Genomic DNA, 19,353 nt, shown 5'->3' with positions numbered 1-19,353 from the left:
ATTAAAGGATAGAGGTAAGGGACAGTAACTACAGGAAAGGGGATCATCTAAGAAATGATGGAATGATTAGGACTATTCGTGGGAAGCGGAATTCCAGGACAACAATGCAGTGGGTTCTAGATGAGGAAGCGCCTCACCGTGGCCCCTTTACCCTCCCAACACCGTGCTCTCCTGGTGTGAGAACACAGGCAAGAGCCTTTCGGGCCACTGTTGTGGGGAAGCGGTCAGAGGTAAGGTGTTTGCTTGTTTGATTTTGGAGGGTGTGTGTGTGACATGTCAGGCACGTTCAGTTGGCTTTCACTGTGACGGCAGATAGCAGAGAACCCAGCAGGCTCAAAGGAAAGGAAACCACAGAAGGCTCTGGGCTCAGCAAAGAAAAGGGGTGAAGGGGACCATGACCCACCATCAGAGCAGCACAGCCCATGCTCAGCCAGCCCAGGTGCCTCATAGCACCCCATTTTCCATCTTCAGCCTGTTCTGTACAAACGTTTTCTCTCCTTTTCTCACCACATGGCCAATCCAGTAGCTTGAATGTAATGGACTGATACTGGTCCTTCAATGCAGATATTAGGCTCAAGGAGCTTAGGACTATTTCACAATTCCTAGGGCTATCCATTGAATTCTTGTTTTTAAATTGATGGGCTACAATCTTTCCTTAAACATATTCTGTTTACTGTGTTGATGTGTAATGGTCTGGTCTACACTGCCTGCTCCTCTTTGTACTCAGGGTCAGGCCCCTTGTGATGTCACCTGAGGGATTCTGAGAGTGTAATTCCCATCGCTAGAACTCAGCAGGGGTTTGTGAAAGTGAGCACCTTGCTGGGCCACGGGCACTGGTCTGGGGATACTGGACTGAGGAAGCAGGTGGGGTGCCTTCTACCAGGAAGGAGAAGGAGACTGTCTCTCTGAGCCCTTGGACTGGGTGTTCAGTGACAGGAGAGAATTACTATGAACTTGGTGAGCTATGATGGCAGTGTTGTGAGATGTCTGTATTTTGTGATAAGCTAAAATATTTTGCAGTAAAGTATTGTGATATCCAAGGTTAGTTTAAAATGGTTCAAGGCAAGCGTACAGAGATACAGATGAAGCAAATGCGGCACATTGTTAGCAGGTGTTAGTTATCTGTGGTGGATCAAGCTGTCACTCTTCATGCTTTTCTGAACATTCAAAAAGTTTCATCATGAAGAATTTGAGAACCCCTCCATTTCCCAAGCAAAATTTACACTTCCCAGGTTAGCTGGGAGCTCGCCCTGTCTTTGCCTCATAACATCCGCCCAAGAATAAACACCCTTGAGGCAGTGTTGCTTCTGCGCCTGGTGGCGAGAAGATGGGATATGTAGTAGGGTTAGTCTTCTCTCTGCATGCATCTGGAGACTCTCACACACATGACTCTGGCTCACTGTGTGTGCACATGCCCTTCCCTTGGAGGTAAGCGGTACTTCCAAAGCAGAAGGTTGAGCTGCCTGCAAAATGGAAGTAAGTCAGTAGTGTCAGTAGTTTGGTTTTTGGATACTGTTAGGGTGCCACCAGCTCTCCTTGAGGAGGTTTGAGGACTTGTCAGAGCACCTTGTGCCTCTCATCCGTTCACTGGGAAAGGAATCTGTCAATCACTGTCAACATGTCTCTATTTCCAGCCAGTTACACTGCCATCATTAGCCAACATTTCATCTCTGCTCCAGTGTGATACTGAAATCGTACACTTTGAGAGGGTGTATTAGTCAAAGGTGCCCAGGGCTGGGGGAAGCAGGGGTTTGGCAGTTTCTATGGCAGAAATGGCAGTTTTGTATTGTACAGACAGACTTGTACACATAATCGATGGCTGCTGTTACTCTTACATGTAATCCATATCATTTTGTGCAGTATCGTAGCCAGTGATCATTGATTCTGGGAACCCCTTATTGTAGTAGTTATGTTATTTGCAAAATCAATTGCTAGAGATTGTATATGTGCACTTATTTATATATTGCTTTTCTCCATTTTGATTTAATAAGTTGGATAGCTGCTGCTGAGTGACCTAAGAATGTCAGTTAGAGTTGCTGAAGCAAGCTATCCTCCATTATTCACGACTTGATTTTGTAGTTAAGAATTGAGCTGTGTCTGCACTGATAAAGCAAAGTGACAACTGGGGCAACCACCATGCTGATTCTGACCAAAAGACTGAGGCTGACGCTGTCCACGCGTGTCTGTGATGGATGAAGGTATGTGCCCACTGGGCCCACATTAGCCAGGTGGCTTACCAAACATACTTAGCAGTGATAACTCAAAATCCATGGTTTCTGGGAAGCTTTTATGTGCTCAACACTCCAATCTGTTACATCCCAAAAGGTAGGTAACTTCCACAATTTATCAGAAACTATGTGGGTGAATCCTTAATCTCAGTAAACATTGACTGAGATCACGGACACTAAAATTTTTTCTCCTCTCAATAGTTCTTTCCCAGAAGTTAAGAAACGTATGGAATCTGGATGAGGCACCAACCAGTACAAACCCTTGTGCTCTGAATGTGGTAGCATTTGTTGAACACTTAAAATGTGCTAGGAAGTCTAAACATTTTAATTCACGAGCCCTTTCAATCCTTCCAGCCAGCCCTACCAGGAGACACCAGTGTTGTCCCTACTTTACCAAAGGGAATCTGAGGCTCAGAGAGATTAATGAACACATCAAATGTCATATCAGATATTCCAGCCTTTTTCAAGCTATGGGTTTTTGATAGAGGAAGAGTGGGTTAGGAGAGCCGGGGCTGATGTCAGGGGCTTCAGAGGTTTCTCATCCGGCAAGCATTTCCTAAGTGTCCACACTGTGCCGGGCAGGGCTGGCCAGTAAGTCCGAAGAAGTCAGGATGACATCTTTGGTGCACACTCCTTTTCATCTTTAGCACCTGTCACCCTGGGTTTCTTTGCTGGAGTTCCACACCCCAAGTTCCCATGACGGTTCAGCCTGACATAGGAGGCAGCGAATCCTCCGGTGTGCTCAGCTCGGGAGGTCTCAGTGTGTCAGCTTCAGGAGGCTCGGAGGCTCAGAAGCACCAGGGCTGGGATGCGCGCTTACAGATCCACCCTGCAGGTGGTGTCCCACTGCTCAGGAGCCCCTCCCTGCTCCCCGGGGGAGCCAGTGCGGGAGGGACGCTGGGAGAAGGAAAGGAGGCGCTTGTTCCGGCTTGGAGTGGGGATCGGAAATAGCCAGTGTGATCATAGACTGCACTTTACATTCAAAGAAAAGGCTGTAGCTGAAAAAAAGATGTTGAATATTGTTCAGCCTTTGCCTTCCCCCCAGAAAGAGGAAGATGGTATCACCTACGCCCCTGACGTAGGAAGAGATGGGCCATTGTGGTTAAGGAGAGGCCGCTCATGTCCGACTTCTTTAAATACCAGCTCTGCTGTGCAGGCTGCGGTCTTGGGAGGGATCTTTCAGCCTCAGTTTCCTTGTCTTTAAATTGTTCGCAAAATGAGCATGGTAGTATTAGATGTTGGCAGGATCTGACATGATGATTTATATAATGAGTTTAGCACTAAGAAGATACGATTATCATCACTACCATCAGACGTCTAAAACAAGGCTATATGAGTTGTTGATGACAGGAACTGGATTAATCCTGGGCTCTTGTTTTGGAATCCAGGTTTCCATTTACCTTCTTATAATTTCTGCATTATATCCATTGCTTCTCTAATGACCAGTTCACACCAGTGACGGACTGAAATATCCGTGATGTGAAAATCCTTTGGCCGAATGGCTACCTGTTTCTGGTTTCTAAGGGAGAAAAATGCTCCAGCAATTTCCAGACCTTCTAGAACCACCTGCAGAATTTTCCACTCAACCTGGCTTCACATTCTCACACTGCAGCTGGCAAGAGGGTTGTGCTTGGCTTCTGCCTACTGGCAAAAACAAGACAAAACGAAAGCCTGATTTCAGTTTTTAAAAAAGTTTTGGAAATATTTTCTATCCATTTTTCAGTGATTTTAAAATGAAAACTCAATTTGGCCTGTGTATAATTCATTCCATTTTTAAATGGGGGAGAAGAAACAGGTCACCAGTCACCATTTAGAAAAGAGGGATGGAAAAGAACGATCCGTTTTCAGGAAATTAAGACACTCGTGGGGAAGGAGCCAGTATTTCTAGCCTCCTGGGCTTGCCGTCTTTCTGCAGTTGGCACCAGTGGTCAGAAAAATGAAACCAAGGCCCTTTCAGAATTCCTGCTTGAGCAAAAAACAGATTAAATAATGCTCAGCATGCTTCACCAAGTAAACAGAGTAGAGTGATACATTTCTGAAAATAAGAGTGTCACCTCTATGGGGTGAAACAAAGAGAGGTCATCAGTATCCCTGAGTCAGCCAGAAAAATTCCATAAGCCTTGAGCAGCCGATTTCCTTGCTCACCACTTACAGTGTTCCTGGAATCAGTTTGAATGGATCGACTTACTTTTAGCTGGCTTTTTAGATAGCCTGTAAATACAGCCCAAATATCAATTTCTGTAAGAGGGCCGACCACAAAAGTACAATCGATCAGCAGCATTATTCCACCTATGGGATTAGGATTCCAGGTGAATTATATTATGTATTCAGGTTGAACAGGGACTGTTTTTTAAATTCCATTTCCACATCCTCTGTGGCAGTCTGTGAGCAAATTCAAACAATCACTGCTCTGTCCATGCCATGGGTTTTTTTTTTTTTTTTATAAAAGCCTACTGATGCTTTCTACTTAATATATGCCCTAGGCTTTGAGAAGTTTGCATGTAAGGTTCTAAAAAAAAAAAAAATCACTTGGGCTGGAAATGGTATTGGATAACCGTCATTTTACAGACCCTAATCTATTTTCTGAGCAGCATTATTTTCTCTGTAGGCAGAAGAAATAGAAATGAGGGCAATAGATGTATCTCAGCCACAGGGTAGTTATGGGATGAGTGTGGGGAACTGCTGGTCAAAGGAGCAGTCATTCGGGAGTAGATCCTGGGTGGGGAGACAAGTCTTGTGCCATGAGTGGGGGGCAGACGGGCATGGACATGTCTGTCTCAAGTGCCTCTGAGCCAGGAACTCATCACCCACAGCGTGTTAGAAAGCCCTCTGTGGGCCAAGGCTGTGGACCTTTGAACTAGACGTTGGGTTTCCTCAGACACTCCTGCACCCAGGACACATGCTCAGTTCCTAGGAAGTCAAGAGCCTGGTGGCACAAAGGTGGGTGCCAGTCAGGAGTCAGAGGTGGGGAATGTCAGCGGGGAGGGAACCTGGCCTCGGGGAGGGCTGCTGAGTTCCTGCTGCCCCTGTGCAGGAGGAGGTGGAAGTGAGCAAAGGAGGGAAGGAACACGTACTCAGAATGTAGTGAGAAGTGAAGAGCAACAGGAAGAACTAATGATTTAAAAAATAATAAAGGGAGGTGGAACGTGCAGTGTTTCAGATACATCTTCTGTCTGTATGTGCGAGTGGGGTGTGAACAGGTGAGGCTCGAGCTAGACCATGGGAGTCTGCATCCCTGCTCTGCCCTCACTGTGTGACCTGGGGCAGACTGGCTAACCGCTCTGTGCTTCAACTGACTTAATTGTTCAATAAGGATAATGATAGATCTTACTTGCTGAGTGGTTCTGAGGATTATTAAAGTACAGTACTTAGGAAACCCTTCATATGCACTCACTGTTACTAAAACGTCCAGCCCTGATGCGTGTTCGTTTGTCCCCCTCTGTCTCCTCGGTTGCTTTCTCTTTGTCAGAGATGCAGGTGGAAACATGGTAGAGAAATACACTATTCTAATTACAAGAGAAGTATTACCCATTTAATAGAAACTGTGTGATGAATTCCTTTGTAAGCTTATTCTAGAGCCATAAGGGATTCCAGAATTCAGGTCTGCCTGCCAAGGGACTGGCTCACTTAGTCCTGGGCTCTTCGCTCACAGTCCCACCTTTGGCCTGGGCCGTGTTCCGCTCGGCAGGCTAAGCCGCAACTCGGTATTGCTTGGCAGCTAAGAGCACCTCTCAGGCAGCCTCCCTACAGGAATGGGTGCTCTGAGGGTTGTGTGTTCTTACAGGCACATGGATGTTACTCAGATTCAACTCAGAACCTTCTTTAAGCACCCCGCTGTTGGGTCTGACTTCTGTGAGTAACCCTGGGCCCCTCTCCACCTTCTCTCAGGGCCCCTCACCTCCCAAGGCATTTTGGTGCCATTTGTTGACCTTGCACAGAACCACAGACCTAAGGGGTGGGCCTTGCAGAGGGTAACAGGAAGATCATGCTCTGGGAGTGTGGCGGGTCTGATTCGTCTCTTCCCATGAGCCCAGACGTGGGAGCCCCAAACCAGCCTCCTCACTCTTTGGCTTCCCTTATTCCCGGAGAAACTGCTCCAGAGGCTGGTGCCTGGGACCGCAGGGCCGGTGCTCCTCAGGTCTCAGGGGAGAAACCTCACTCCCCTGTGCTGTCCTCGCCTCTGCTGCTGGCCAAGGACTCTCTCCTGTGCTTCACCCTCAGTTTAGCGCACGCTTGGTGATGAAGACCCAGCTAAGAGTAAATAATCCCGTCTCCCCACTGTTTTGGTGAGCTGTACAAACATAGTTCCCTTAGGGACTCTGCAGGGCAGGCAGATGATCACGGGGGCCTCTGTGTTCTCACTAGCCATCCCCCCATGTTAATTCAGAGATCAAGAAATTATTCTCCTTGCTCAGAAAGATTCTGTGGCATGGCAGTGAATCTTTCATCCTTTTTAGTTAATTCTGGTCAACTAGGTCCTTATCCCTAGAGAGAAAATAGTATTTTCTTGTTACAGTCCCTCAAGTTGAATAGCACACACCACCATCTCCAGGTGCGAGTAATACTGACACTGAGGTTATGACATTTGGGGCTGGGAGAGGTGAGACCGAGGCAAGGTCTCCCCAGGGTTTTGTTCCCCAGGCTGATGATTGTGGCCAAATATATCCTCCACAGTAGAAGAGCAGCCTCAGGCAAATGAAGGAAAGAGCCAGGCAGGGCCCACGCCACGCCTGGCCTCCCCCATCATTATGGAGGCAGCCACGTCTGCCCTGCAATACGCAGTTCAGTGCCGGGTTTGTCCTCTGGGTCTGGGGCGGCTTTGGTGGCTTTGGTCAGCTGCCTGGCTTCCTCCTTACCGCACTGCCTGCCGTGGCTCCCAGATGTGAGCTACAAGACACAGCAAGGTGCCAGGAAAGTGCTGTAAGGAAGTTGACTGGCCGTCTCCAGCAGTGACTGAGCTTGTGAGTGACAGGGCTGCACTCTGTGCAAAACCTTTCACTGCAACAGAACTCAGTCCTTTGGGGTTTTCAAATTTGAGAGTTCTCTTTTGAAAAATACGAAAATGGCTTCAGATCTATGTATCATGCATTTCTTTGCCCAGGTAATGAGGCTGAGAATGAAATTTAATGTGTTTGAAGAAGAAATAATGCTGAACCGCTTTAAAAAGTATAAACCTAAGGTTGAATGAAATTGTTTAATTTTTATACTACAACACAGTGGGTCAGCATTTAGATTTCAGAGGTTTCATCCCAGGGCCTGAGTGAATTCTTAGAATACCAACAGGTTGTAGGGGAAAAGGGAGCGTGGGTCAGGCTCAGGTGGGGGAGCAGTTAATGCACAAGCGAAGGCTGGGGTAAGGGGAGTGAAGGTGGGACCCAGCATAGTTTGATGGTCCCTCTGCACTGACACATTTATGTCCTCTGTAGATGCCAGCATCCTGTTACAGAGAAAAGGGGTTCAGAAATCATGGGGAGAGCCCCCCAGCCTAAGTTTCTCCAAATCAAGGCCAGGAGTTTAAGAAACATAGCTACTTATTGAAAGCATAAGTTTTCAGGTGGGGGAACACGGCCCAGGCCAAAGGTGGAACTGTGAGCGAAGAGCCCAGGACTAAGTGAGCCAGTCCCTTGGCAGGCAGACCTGAATTGTCTGGAACCCTAACTCAAAGAAATCAGACTGGGGAAGACAGGGGAGATGATGGAGTTACTCTGGGTGATAGAGAAGGGAGGGGCCCAGCAGCCGCCCCGCCTCCTGCCTGACTACTTCCTGGTGACCACGTGCTGTTTAAACACAGTTTGTAAAGTGGATGCACACACATCCAATTTTAAAATTAGATACAATTTATACATAGTTCCATGTAATATTTATATTTTTATATTCTTCATATAAATTACATGTAATCTTTTTCTGAGAAAGCCCAACCTAGTATCTAACCCCACGCTAACCCACACATTGCCCCAGGGTACTGTCTTGGGTCCTTGATGGTTGCTGAATGAGTTGGGGGTGTATCAAATGGCAGAACGTCAGGTGTCATGTCATCACAGATGAATGGCTTCTGACGTCTACCACTGACCTCACATTTTTCATCCCAGTCAGGCTACCCCTCTGGCAGGCACGTGCCTTTGCTTCTGTGAATAAATGTTCGGACTAGCTCTCCATATTCTGTTAACTACCTGTTTCTCTATCTGTAAACATAAATATAAACATAACATGCTTAGCTCTTTTTCCTTTGCCTTATCCAACAGACTGTGCCCCTTCACCTTGTCAGCTCCTGTCAGCCTCTGAAAGTCAAATCTTATGTCACCTCTCCCAGTAAGACTTCTCTGATTTCACCAGCAGAGTTAGGTCTTCTCTCCTCTCTCCCCCTGTAGTACTCTGTGCTTTCCATTCAGTCAGCCATTCTACCACCTTTTTATTTGTTGGCATCTTTGCTTACTGTATATAATATTGTTCACTGCTTTCTGCAAATCCATCTAAAATAAATGTACTTAAAAAAGAAAACGACCTAGGCCTCATTTGAGATAACAAAATATACGAAAGCCTGTTCTTAACATTAAAAAAACAAACAAACAAAAAATAGGTATGTGTTGTTGTTATAGAAACAAAAACCAAAAAATCATAGTTGATGAGGCAAATAAAATGACAGAAGAAACTTGTTATGTCCTGTCAAATTCAAATTCTGTAATTAGGTGAAATTAACCAAGACATGTGGACCATGAGATTCCCAATTTGATAAACACCTCAAACTCCCATTTTCCGAATTTGGAAGTCGGTAATCAGCTTGTTTTATAGAGTGTGGAAAATACGGAAAATCCGAACCATTACAGTGCTCTGTTCCCACGTGGCACGGCAAAGGCTGAACTTGGCGAAGAAGGACATGGCGAGAGGGCCGAGCCAGGAGGGCCCAGCACTGGAGCCATTTGCAGTGGGTCTGTCCTGGACGGAGAGCCCACAGGAATGGGGGAGAGAAAGAGACACAGAAGTTCTGCGAGGACACAGCAGTGTCATGTTAGCTCCTGGCAATGCTTTGGCGGCATCCTCTCTCAGTGATTTGGAAAATTGCTGGTGGCCATAGTGGCTCCACCATCAGATAGTGTCTTATATTTTCATCTTCTTTTAAAATAGGTAGTGGAAAAAAAATAGATGGCGTTTCAGTGGCTCCGCCAGCTTAACATGGCGCTAATTTACCATGGCGCTCTTGATTATTGCACCATTACACATTATGTCAAGTGTTGGTCTCCATGGAAACTGCTCAGTTCTGTTGAACGGCCATGTGTGTGCAGTAGCCATGCTCAGCAGGGTACCATCCTGCCGCTTTGCTTCCTTGCGGTAGTTCCTCAGGTGCAGAAGGGGAGACCTAGGGTCTGGTCCAGTAACCGGCTCAGTTCACAAGAAATGACTCACCCGGGCAACTCAGACTTTGGAGAAAGATGAAAATGCTGCAAGAGAGACCAAATTCCCTTCTAGGCAACCCCCAAAGTGTATTTTCCCCTAAGTGAACCATAGGATTTTGAGGCCAGCAGGAGAGAACAGAGAGAGAAATTCTTAGGCACAGCTTCCTATTTCAGAGAACAAAACTAGTGCTGGGAAAGGTAGACTCTAACCGTGGTTCATTTAATCTGCTGCTTGTAAGAAAAACAGCATATTTCTACATGCTTATACTCTCATTTCAATTCAATATTGATCCATTTCTACCACTCGTCACATTTTTTCAAGCCATTGGCATGTATGAAGCAAGGAATTTAACCTTGCTGCAGAGGGGTCTTGCCTTTTGCTCTTGGTTCCTGGAAAGCAGTATTAGCCTTTGTGCCTTGGGGTGGCCAGATGGGAACAACGTGACTTATTAGGGTTGGGATATCAGTTGACCTGGAGACTGAGTTCAGGCACATGAACAGGCGGTTGGTCGGTCGGTCGGTCGGTCAGTCAGTCTTGCAGACATAGTGGGGCTTCCTTGGTTGGCAAGTCCTCTGTGGTCGCTGTCACACATGGATGCTGGGAAGGCAGTGCACCCTGACTTCATGGGGAGGCAGCAGTGAAGGCTCCCTGTGGGTTCCTTTTCCTAGACTCTTGCTCTTTGCTTCCTCTTTGGCTGACTTTGATCTGTATCCTTCCCCTGTAATAAACTGTAATAAACAGCTTTCAGGGAGTCTAACAAGTTATTAAATCCAAGGATGGCTTGGGGAACCCTCCAGGCTTGCTGCTAGTGTCAGAACTGGGGCAGTTTTGAGGACTGCTCCCTCTAAACTTCATGGCCGACCTAAACTTTTTATACACATACAAACTATTTTGAGTTTCCACATAGAGTCGTATATATATATAAAATACATAGGGATGGCATAGTGATATCCTCATAAAGATCTCAAAATAATTGGCCTTGTACCTTGGAGAAATTGTTTTCTACTTCATAGTATAGCTAAATGATCACAAATAAAATAAACTGAATTAGAGTGACACAGTTCTGTAAAGATGGGCACATTCCAATTTGTTTGTCCTTGTCTGGGGCCGCAGGAGTCAATGAATAAGCAAGCAGTTCAGTTCAAGTCAGTAGGATTTCTCATGGCTGGAGAGGTGGAGTCGAAAGCCAATTTGTTGCCATATCTTATTGCTTTTACTTCTGAAATAATTGTTTATCTCTTTTTACTTCTATCCATCTCTACTACTACCTGTGTAGTTAAAGCCAGCATTATAACCTCGATAAAATATCTCCAAACATTCTGGCTGTAAACAGAGCTATTGTCCCACTCACCGCTTGAGGAATTTCTTTTAGAAATATAAGTCAGATCTTGTCCTTTATTTTCTCACCCCCTTAAAACTCTTCAGTAGCTCCCCATTGCTTTTAGAATAAGGTCAAAATGTCTGATTTGTTGTACAAATATTTGTATGACTTGACATTTTTTTATTTCCCAGGCTATCCTGAACCACACTTTTCCTGATTTTCTTGCCTCTAGTCACACTGGCCTTTGCTCAATCTTTCCTATCTTTCATGTTTCTACAACAGGACCTTTGTCTTTCTCTCTGCCTTGATGGCTTTCCACCACTTTGTGTCCACAAAGGCTATGTGTCCTTCAAATGAACCTTTCCTAACAAAGCTATTCTTGATCTCCACAGACAAGTTTCATAGTTCCCTGTACTTCCTGTTCACAGAAATTTTTCTCAGTTGCTGTTTCTTATATGTTAGCTATTATTTGATAATGTGTCCCCAGTAAACTGAGTTCTTTGAATTTGGGTGGATCCATGGTTCTTCACTTCTCCCATGAGCCTCAGATCATTGTGGTGTAGGTGGGCTGCAGACTGGACTTTGTGCAGATAGTAGTTGTGGGGCAGGAGGCTGGCAGCTGTCCCTTTGGACTGAGTATTAGTTGGAATGAGTGACTGTAGAATAAACATAGCCACTTAGCATCACCATTTGCATCTAGGAGGTACTTTCAGATATTTTTCCCCTAGTGGATTTGTCCTGAGCCACTCTTCAGAATAGTGCCCTTGGTGTCCAAGCACGGCATGGGTAGTAGGGCCGTTGGCCAAGGTGTTGCCATCTTGGGTTCCAGTAATGTAATGCAGACTGTTGTGAGATGCTGATCCCGTCAGGTCTTGGGGCAGATATGTAAAGCTTAGGGCAACCATGTCCATCATGTCTAGGCCCCAGAAGCCTTTTCTGGTGGTCTAGGCTCCTTGGAAGGCTTCTTAAATGGAGAAGGAACTCGTGACTTGTCTCAGTGTTCCTGCAGGTGAAGGGCATGATGCATGAGATACAGCCCTTGCCGTTCTGTGTGGAACATGGCCAATGAGATGCTCTCCCATGTAGATGTGAGGGTGAGTGTAGTGTATGCTACTGTCCGTGGTGGACAAGAGCCCCATGGAGCTCCAGGAAGTCTTCATTCACGATAAGCCCAAAAAGCCAGGCCATGGCCAGGCAGGATGGCTGGGCAGGTTCCTGGCAGGTCCACATCCGGCTAGTGACTCTGTGTATGAATGTCACATCTGTTGGTTTCTTCTGTCTGCATGGGATTGGTGCACCTTCTTGGTGGCATCTTACCTAGCGGCATGGTAACTGCCCTAACATGAGTGTACATCAGCACATGAAAACATCAGCATTATTTAAAACACTTGAGAGAAAAAAGCTTGAATTGGATTAAAAATCCTTTCACATTATCACAAGATATTTTAATATTATATTTTTCAATAGAGAAGCTATTGGATTCTTTATAAATTCAACTGCTAAACATTTCTGAATTGTTAAAAAAATGCTTTAAAACTTCTTATCATGTGCTCATATGAAGTTTCCTGTTTATATCCTCTATCAGGTATTTGAAGAGATCATCTTCAAAAAGATGAGGAATCTTTTGTAGCCTTTTCATGTGTATGAGTAGACATGAAATATCCATTCATGGAAACCAGTTTTCTTGAAAAAAAATGGAAAGTATTAGGTTTTGAAGTTTGATACAAATTCAGTATTCAATGTTTTCTTTAAGACTTTGGATTATTTGGTAATATATTTTCAAATAGCATGTGATTGATTTTTTCAGCAAGTCTTACACAGATTTCCCCAAGTCTGCTCCAGTTCACTGAGGGCACTTTACAGTATTATCCTTTTTCACATGTGTCGGGACGATGGAGCCCTGTCCCAGTGGGCAGGTGGGATGCACCAGCAGTCTGTTAGTCCAGCTGTCTGGTGTGCTGACCAGTAAGACCCAGCAGGAATGATAGTGGCTGTGAGAAATAAGGGGTATTTATTTTGGAGAAAAGAGAGTACAAAATGACAGTTTGGTTTGCTTAACAACTTACAGTTTATCATTCCTGAAAATGAACTATTCATGTGGCCTTAGGTCAGAGAACGTGGTGTAAATTTTGTAAGAAACCACGTGACCCTGGCACACTGCCAAACTTCTCTAATCCTCAGTTTCCGCAGGGGTCTGATGCAGATTATAATATCCATCTTGGGATCATTGCCAAGCATAACTGAGTCATCTTTGTGAAATACCTAATACAGAGTCTATACCTGTAATCCTCTGAAGATAGGAAGGACTGGGCCATATGGTGGTGAGTTCCCTATCACTAGAGGTATTCAAGCATATTGTGCATGATTTCATTTGCAGGATGGCATAGTGACAATTATTTATTTCAGTGACCTTACGATTCCTTCCATTGGTGAGATGCCTTGACTGGAGGTTGCAGAGCCAGCTCTAGAAGTACTCCCACCACCCAGGTTGTAGGCCATCCCACAGAACAGTTGCAGCAGGACATCTTTCTGTGAGGGGCCCTCATAAGAGTTTTTGGGTAAGATTGCTGACAAATACCCTCATCCTTCTCAGGGAAGAACTTCCAGCAGAATGTGTCAGACTCACCTGGAGGGCTGGGACAGCGCAGATGGACAGGCCCCAATCCCAGAGTTTCTGATTCAGTGAGTCTAGGGGAGGCCCAAGAATCCATATTTTTATTAAGTCGCCAGGTGATGCTGATGCTCCCAGTCATGGGACCAGAGCTGAGAATCTTCACACCAAAGCATGGGTCCTGAGCCCTCCTGCCATCAGGTTCCCCTGGGGAGGTATTCACACCTCTCTGCTTAGACCCCACCCTAACATAAGAGCATAGAATCCGGGGTGATGGGGTCCAGGCATGGGTGTAGGCCGCAAGCACTGAGCACCACAGCCGGAGCATCAGTCTTTCAGCCAGCAACCGCCTGGGCCCCTTTCACGCGACTTCAGTGTTGGGTCAATATATGCATGAGTTTTGTTATTACCATCTCTCTCTTTTGAATATCTTCTTTTTTTTTCTTGAAATGCCATAGTGGCATTTGGAAAACAAGAGTGTTTGTGTACTCTGAGACCGTTCCACAGATGAGTCGCATTCCTTCCTCCTCTTAATCATTCAGGAGCTGACTTACTGTTAGCAATTAGATGAAAACCTGCCATCTGTAATTAAGATCAGTATATATGACAGAGCAAATTGGGCTTGAATATTTCATTATCTTATCTTATTGTTACTTTAGGTGCTTTAAACCACTGTGCTCACCAGAGGAACCTAAAACACCTCATCAGTGAAATTACAACTTGGCCATGTTCTTTGTTTTCTTTTGAGACAGAAGCACCTTCCCATAGCAGTAGACATTGGAGTTGCACCAAATCCTCATGCACTGTTTAATTATGCAGTGACTATGAGGTCAGTTTAAAATGGTGGCATCTAGTGGACTCAAGTCTTTCTCAGAGGTTAGGTTTTAAAGTTAGCAGGCCTGGCAAAAGTTGGGCACAGTAAAAATTTTCCTTCACAATCTCTTCAATCCACATTATCCATCCAGACTGCGGTCCAAAGACCAGCACCACGGGCATCACCCAGGAGCTTGTTAGAAACGCAGACTCTAAGCAGTGGATTGAATCCATGCCAGCATTTTAACAAGATCCTGGGATGAGCGCATGGACATTGCAATTTGAGAAGAACTGCCTTAAATTATTCATTAATTGCAGAGGCCCGGGACAGCAGAAACTGGAGTCCAGAATCAGTTTCTCGGATGCTCTGCATTTTTGCTGAGGCTTTGCTTTCCCCAGGAGTGGAGGCCCGGCTCTAGGTTGAGCAGGAGAAGGAAGAAGTGCAGGTTTTTTCTCCTGCTCTTCCCCTCGCCTTCCACTGTTGCCTTCATGGAGTCCGTGTGGTTGAGTTAATATCAGCTGCAAATGCCTGCATGCCAACTCCCAATGTACTTTACACATTAGCTGAAAACATGGATTGCCCAGCGACAGTAAGCCAGGAACTCTGCTAAGCAGCAAAGGTACAATGACAACGAGGCAGAAACTGCCCCCATTGCAGCAGACCTAAGGGTGTGAAGCTAATTGGGGATGGCGTTAGCTAGTCTGCATTATGTGAATAATACATGGATGTGTTCTGTTCAGCTCAGTGCTTGGATCCCAGATAATTCTAGGGAAGAACATCTGTTAGAATCCCTGTTAACTGCCTGTCCACTGTTAGGCTAAGAGCATTTTCTGAGTGAAGTTTCTACCCCCAATTTAATTACACCCCTCTTCCAACTCCTACTGAGACCAGAAGGGATGGCCTGAAATAAAAGCCTCCGCATGTATCTTCCGTATGAGCTCCAGCCCCAGGCCGCAGCAGCCGAGCAGAGTCCGTGGCGTTGAGAAATGATCTCCAGGGAGAGGCTGGGCAGCGGGTCAGCGGGGTCCCCCACCTGTTGCTCTGCCAGATCCTTGCACTTTGCACAGTCCTGGGCCGCCGCAGGTACCAATCCTGTGCCCCAAATCCGCAGGCCCCGGCTGGTCTGAACGACCTCATGCTCCTGTTCCCTGGAGGAAAGGGAGGAGAAAATGCTTCCCTTCACCGCTCTCTTGGGGTTTTATCGATTGCACTTGCTGGTTGCTTGCTTTCTGTTTTGTTAACATCCGTCTTGGAAAAGAATAAAGCTTTTTCACTTCTGAGGGGAAGGAAGGAGTCATTTATGAGATGAGGGCTGATCACCTAATTTTCTGATCCGAATTTCTTCCTGACGTTTTAAAACTACCCACATTCATGCCAGCTGTTTCTGTTCTTAAAATGCCACAAGACGTTCCTCAGCGTCCTCTTTGCCCAAAAATGCGTGGCAGATGTGGGGTGCCTGGTGGCTTTCCACCCTTTCATCGGCACAGAAACTGAGCTGCTTGCTGGCTGGTCTCTCCATATAAGGGTTGCTGTGTAGTGATTTATCATGTTGAACCAGAAATTGCAACTTGCCTCCAAATTAAAGGAAAAAGCCACGTATATTACAAGATATTTTTGACAGAATTGATTTACTATTTATGAAGAATCTGTTGTTTAAAATTTCGTATCACTAATTGAATGCATGATTGAGGCTTAAGCATGCTGTTTGAGCATCTTTTTAATAACAAAGCTGTTGAAGACAATGCAGTCGATTTTTAATTTCCCTCCTTCGGTGTGAGCTGAGGGCCTGATGTTATTCCTAGAACTGCTGACCCTGAGAAGCTGGGATCCTGCAGTTCCAGCCTCCCTGTCATCCAGCCTTCCTGGGGATCGCAGTGAGGTGTCGGGTAGGGAATGGGTGTCCTTAAGTTGAGGGAGGTTCAAAGTGGCCAGAATGTGCTCTTGTTGAAGGGACTTTGTTTCCTCATCTGAACAGAGAAGGTGTCCCCAAGAGGTTCCAGGATAGGTCAGATTGCCCTGAAGTCCTCCATGAGCCCCTCTAACGCTGGGTGGGAAGGGATGCCAATTGCTGCACGTTGCCCAAGCATCAGAATACCCCCTGGGACCTCAGCTAGCATTCCTTTGCCATGCCCTGAAAGTTTGGCTCATGAGGGTTCTCAGATCCCCACGTTGCCAGGCGAGTTGACCGAGACGGGAAGGTATTTGTGTCTGAGGTTGGCGAAGTCTGTTTGCAGAGCTGTGCCTCTGACACTAGGCTGCCTTTATGTCAGAGGTGCATTGTTCTCTCCCTGTGGGGTCATGTAACTTTCCACAGGTATTCGAGCTACTCTTAAGAGAAATCCACCTTCAAAACTATCAAGTTGGCTAGAAGCTTAGAGCTGTGCTAGATTCAAAATGGTCATAGCAGTCTTGTAAGGAAGGCTGAGAAAATATTCCTTTCAGATCCTTGCCAGTGACTTGATAAATAATTCACTGTAAGCCAAAACAGGCAATAGGAAAGAATCAGACATTTGAGGAATGGGTGGAATTATATGATTAGGTTGGCATTTACTCACCATCTGAGGTGCATTTCTGAACCTGATCCTTTTGTTTTATAAAAAGAATGTGTTTATTGTAGAATATTTACAACAGGTGTAGACCTTTTTTTTTTCTTGTTTATAAAAGCTGGTCTGAAAACATATGCCCCCTTTGAAATTATGCCTGTGGAGAGACTTGGGAGAAATTCTTCCATTTTTTCCATTTCTTGCCATGTGTCCAGTAACTATTTCTACAGAAACGGCCTCTCTAAAGTTGACATATGGTGTTCACACTTAAACGATGGCATGGCATCTGACATTGGAGTTCCTTTAGAAGGCTGGGTGGTCAGCTTTTGCCCCAAATCCAGAAGCCTGCTTACCTGGAGTGAGTTTTGAGCTTGCAGGCCAGGCTTGGCTGCATTCCAGGGACGCTGGGTGAGACGCGTGCCTGAATTTCTGCACTGTTCTTATAGATCATCCTTTGCTCTCTGTAGCTTTCGGAGTTTTGACCATGTAGTTCATAAAGTCCGAGACTCCATCCTGCTCCCAAGCGGAGAGCTCAAGTGTGTATTGCCGCTCACAGAACCTCCTGCCCTAACGCTCTGTAAGCCTTCTTCCCTGCTACTTCTCAGGTATTAAACCAGTGGCACCTTTGCCTCTCTGGAGTCATTCCCACAGCCTTTAGAATAGAATCTGAGGATATTCAGTTGAGTTCTAGTATATTTTTCTGCCTTTCTTCAACCTCACACATCAGTTGCTTGGCTGGTGGTTTTCAACTAAGGCAACTGTGTCCCCAGAGAATGTTTGGCAAAGAGACATTTTTGATCGATGTGCACCCCTGCACAATGGAGGTGGGGTCAGAGGCATTTAATGGGTTGAGGTCAGAGAGCTGCTGTAAACCTTCATGTTGCACAGGCCAGCCCCTGTGACAAAGAACTACCCAGTTCAAGATGTCCCTAGTGCCATGGTTCACAGGCCCTGTGTCCTAGCTGCACTGGAAAGTGGGTCCTTCACAGACACACTGTGGACCTTTCCCTGGAAGGCACTTTCATGGTCAAAAGCATGACCTCTGGGCCCAGATGGCTGAGCATGTATACAAGATCCTCTACTCATTAGCTGTGTGACATTAGGGACGTTACTTAGAATCTCTGTGCCTCACTTTCCTCATCTGAAAAATGGGCCTAAATGGTGTGTTTGTGTGTATGCATGTGCACACACACACAGTAGGTTATTATGATTAAAAGAGTTACTAATGCATGTGAAGTACTTGGAATGTTAGCTGGTGCCCGGGAGGTGGTACTCGGTACCTGCCACCCCGAATGAGCGCCTGTAATACTGCCACCCTTTCATGCGCTTTGGCTTTACTTAGGACTGTCCCTCTGCTACAACAGCCTCTCCCACGCTGCATGCTTTAAGCCACAGTTAAAACATCCCTTTGCCACCTAGGAGAGCAAATGGCTGCTGTGAGCCCCCCAGAGTCGTGGCAGGCGTCCTTGCATCATGCCTGACGGGAGTTCGCTGTTCCCCCTGCTGGGCACGGCGAACTCCCGGAGGAGCAGCGGCTTCCTTCTGCCCAGTCCCGAGCACCAAAAGTGCTCCCTGACTACCTTGGTGGCTTTGTGTCCACACTCCACTGAAAAGAAGACTAGTAGACAAAAGAAACAGTAAACTTCTTTCTTCTCGGACTTGATGGAATTTCTTTAGGAACCCTCACAAGGCTATTTGCTTAAAAAAGAGGCCTGGATTTAAAATAGGCATACGCGGTGCCTTCAGAACCCAGGCAGTAATGCCTTTATGGTAAAAGCTAACCACGTTCGAGACAGAGTCCCATTCCCTGCCGTCAGACACATGCATCTGCAGCCACGCCAGCCCCGGCCCTGGGAACGCACAGCCCAGCCGCAATCTGGTGTCAGTACTGTCTCCTGTTCTGTAGCCATCTGTCTTTCCTCTCCGCTCTGGCTTGAGCAGTTTACTTTCCCATAGATAAGATGACCTGTGGTTACTCACTGCCTGGCATTATCTATAGATAGGAGAAAAAAATGATTTTTTCCAGACTGCATTATAAATCTGAATCTTCTCTGATGAGGGATTTTTTTTCTCTCTTTGGCTTAACAATGAACCTGCAGGCTAAGGACACTTCACTTCTTTAATGAAGAGACACTGGTGTCTGTGGGGTCCGAATGGCTTCTGTGGCTGCTCTGTCACTGGTATGTTGGGTGATTTTCTCAGCCCCCCTGAGCCACAGCTTGCACATCTATAGGTGAGGTTGGGGACCCCCACCTTGTGGCAGCCTGAGGGCGAAGCGAGCAATGTGTGAGCGTGTGGCACAGCCCAGCACAGATGCTCACAGAAGGGCAGGTTGATTGTTACGGCTTATGGATGATGATGCCATTTTAAAAATTGTGTGGATTTTCCTTTTTATCTTTTTCTTTGCTTCTGGGACATAGACCCATTGGTACTGTTTTACAGAC

The 19,353-nt window shown here is 46.0% G+C and overlaps 1 protein-coding gene and 1 long non-coding RNA gene across 6 annotated transcripts in view; one reads left to right on the top strand and one right to left on the bottom strand.

The window, feature by feature from the left end:
• GRM7 (glutamate metabotropic receptor 7) overlaps nucleotides 1–19,353 on the bottom strand; it is a 933,157-nt gene that overhangs the window by 8,475 nt on the left and 905,329 nt on the right. The window lies entirely within an intron of this gene.
• Nucleotides 1–19,353, top strand: part of LOC140848323 (uncharacterized) — a 271,710-nt gene that overhangs the window by 192,479 nt on the left and 59,878 nt on the right. For 3 of the 4 annotated variants that reach the window (XR_012128984.1, XR_012128986.1, XR_012128985.1), the window contains exon 4: nucleotides 2,080–2,198. The exons of the other annotated variant lie outside the window; for it this stretch is intronic. This is a non-coding gene — a long non-coding RNA (uncharacterized lncRNA). The remainder of the gene's footprint in view (nucleotides 1–2,079; nucleotides 2,199–19,353) is intronic. 4 annotated transcript variants of the gene reach the window in all.

The sequence above is a fragment of the Manis javanica genome, chromosome 3, assembly GCF_040802235.1.
Source record: "Manis javanica isolate MJ-LG chromosome 3, MJ_LKY, whole genome shotgun sequence".
In the NCBI taxonomy this organism is placed as follows: Eukaryota; Metazoa; Chordata; class Mammalia; order Pholidota; family Manidae; genus Manis; species Manis javanica.
The sequence above is the reverse complement of the archived record's forward strand: the minus strand, read 5'-3'. Positions and strand labels throughout refer to the sequence as shown.